We start from the raw sequence: 2962 nt of genomic DNA, 5'->3' as shown, positions 1-2962 counted from the left end.
TTAGGAAATGTTAATACTTGCTCTCGACTTCCTTCAGCTTCTGCTTTTAACTCCAAAATTTTAATGTTTCTTTTCCAATTCCCTTTCTTCCCCTACCAATCTTCCTATTTCCACATCAAGTCTCCTCATTTCCTTTTGAAAAGCCCTCTCTTTTTCCTTTTCTGCACTCTGTTTTTCCTTTTCTTTGGCAATTTCCTTTCTCTCTCTTTCCTTTTCCTCTGCCACAGCCACTTTCTCCTTTTCTTGCATTTCCAAGTTCTTTAGTTCTATTTCTTTCCGTTTATCCTTTTCCTGCTTTCTAGTTGCAGTTGAAGGGGCTGGTTTAGTACAGGGCTAAAGAGCTGGCTTTTAAAGCAGACCAAGGCAGGCCGGCAGCACGGTTGAATTCCCGTACCAGCCTCCCAGAACAGGCGCCGGAATGAGGCGACTAGGGGCTTTTCACAGTAACTTCATTTGAAGTCTACTTGTGACAATAAGCGATTTTCACTTCATTTTTCATTTTTTTTTAGTTGTTTCATTTGTAACTGCCAGGGAATTATTTGCAACAAAAAGAGCCATTTCTCATATCACTCTCTATTTAAATTGCAGTATCTGAAAGAATACTATCCACTCACACAGTCACTGTCTTTAAATTCAATAATCCCAAGTCAAACAAGAAATTCTACTTTTAAATCCTGAGAAAGAGCACCCAGTTTTATTATGATCCCAAACCAGATCCCGACATTTGTTAGGTTACTGGATAGGACTTCCAATATTGTATTTAATTTGTAAGACTGTGAGACAAGGATACTTCACTCCAGAAGTGACTCCACGCACAAACAGGGATATGGTATATTAAAACAAACTTTATTACGACCACAGTATTAAACTAACTTTAATATCATACAAGAAATATCTTACAATTACCAATTAAACAATGCTTAACAATAAAATGAAACACTTTAACTTCCAACTGCTATATTTCTATCTCCAATCAATCAAAACCCATCTCAAGTCAAAATCCACTTTTAAATACAGTTATCAAACACAGGAATACTTGCTTTATAGATATGAATTGAAGAAACTGCTTTGAGAAAGATCCTTCAGGAAACAACCTGCAGACTCTTGCCTATGCCAAACTATTGTTTGGAACTTTCTTTCTCTAAATAAAATGTCATTGGTCCTATTTATGTAAACACTATACAGTGGTGGAATGAATGATGATTTAATTATCCCCACTGTCGCCACTATGTCTGCCTGTCTTTTAAACCAGTATTTTTTTTAAAACCTTACTGCAAGAGAGACATTCACAGACTAACCCAGGCTTTAACCATTACTGCACCATGTGCATATAATATAATATATATCTGTAATTCCTACATTCATCACAGTGGGTGTTGCATGGGTAGGTGTTCCATGGTAGGCATGGTGTTGTTGAGGGTGGAGGGGCGACTCTGTGATGGTGATGGGGGGAGTGGGAGTTTTGGAGGGGCCGTGCCAGGGGAGAGATCCATGATGGGGGTTGGGGGCCATTGCAAGCAAATTTTGTTTTACGGTTAAAATGATCCAATAGTCAGAAGTTTAATGCTCTGGTGACATCCAGTGCACCATACAAGACAACCACTGTAATAAATTGTGACTAATGGTTAGGCACCAGCAGATGGCAGAACTTACTGACAGCTTCCATGTTGGAGCAGATACACTGAATGTGGACCTCTTTAGAGATAACCAAGTAGCTATACCTAAACTGGAGAACAGAATGTAAGATTCGCCACTTCAATGGCAATGGTCGGAATTATATCTGAACAGATTGCACCCCATGAGGAGACCAGAAGCAGGTCAGGAACCTGCTTGACATTGTACTATGCTTGGTCATGGCTCTGTGACCCAGCCACAGCAGTAGCATATGCACCTTGGTTTTCCAAACAGAGGGTGTGTGTGATGACGTGCCACATCTGTCAAAATATGGATTTCTAGTTAAATGGACCCCAGTAGGGGTCAGAATGGCTGAACTGTACATGGATTTCTGAGGTTTCAATGATCATAGGATTGGAAGAGAGATCTGGGAAGGCAGACCCCTAGGTCTCAGACCCTTATTTGGAGGCCCTGCTGTGGGACCTGAAAGACTGAAGTGAAATTATGCTTTCAAAACATGAGGGCAAGAAACCAGCCCCTCAAATCAATTGAATGTGGCTGCTGATATCAGCAGTGACCTGCTGTGAGAGCCACGGGCTTTCTGAGGTGCTGGTCCTCACGTGTTAATGGAGTTGATTCTCTTGCTGTAGATGCTGTGTTGATGGTCTCTCCCCCTTAAAACTGCATAAATATGTCCGTCACATCTGCCCATGTGGAACAGAATATGGCTGAGGGGAAAGCAGCTTGTGCTGCTTCTGTTATTGCTGCCCCTCCCGTCCCTCATCTAAAGTCCAAAAGTGGAGTAGCATAAAGTGCTCCCATGCCATGGTGAAGATCAAAAGGGAAGTGCAGCTCATTTTGAGTGAAGTCTAGGGCAGGTGAACTGACTTCCAAGTAGTTGGAGATCAGCTGCCAAGCAGTGAAAGTACATTCTCAGAATGTGCAACAGCATTTCATCTAGGCAGGGCTGTAGCTATTCAGTTTCACTCCATGAAGGCTTCCCAGTCTGTCAGTTTCATTGCTTAATGGATCTTGGCTGTGCTCCCACCAGTTGTCCCTGGTGATTTCCAAACAGTTCAGGAAACTAGTGCATTGGCTGTTAAAGCCAAACTTCTGGGTTAAATCCAGAACTCATTTGGAATGTAATTATTTTAATTACATACCCCACAGCTCTGTGGGGGTCCCTGTTTACCTGCAAACAAGCTCAGATTAAACCTGGAAGCAGCTGCAATCATGTTGGGTTTCTAAGTCAATGATATTTTTTGAGGCTTTAATGTCCACCCCCCCTCCCCCAGCTTGCATCTGAACCCATCATCCCCCACCTCAATGCACTATTAAAGTTCTGCCC

This window comes from Scyliorhinus canicula, chromosome 7, assembly GCF_902713615.1.
Source record: "Scyliorhinus canicula chromosome 7, sScyCan1.1, whole genome shotgun sequence".
NCBI lineage: Eukaryota > Metazoa > Chordata > Chondrichthyes > Carcharhiniformes > Scyliorhinidae > Scyliorhinus > Scyliorhinus canicula.
Note: the sequence above shows the minus strand (reverse complement) of the source record.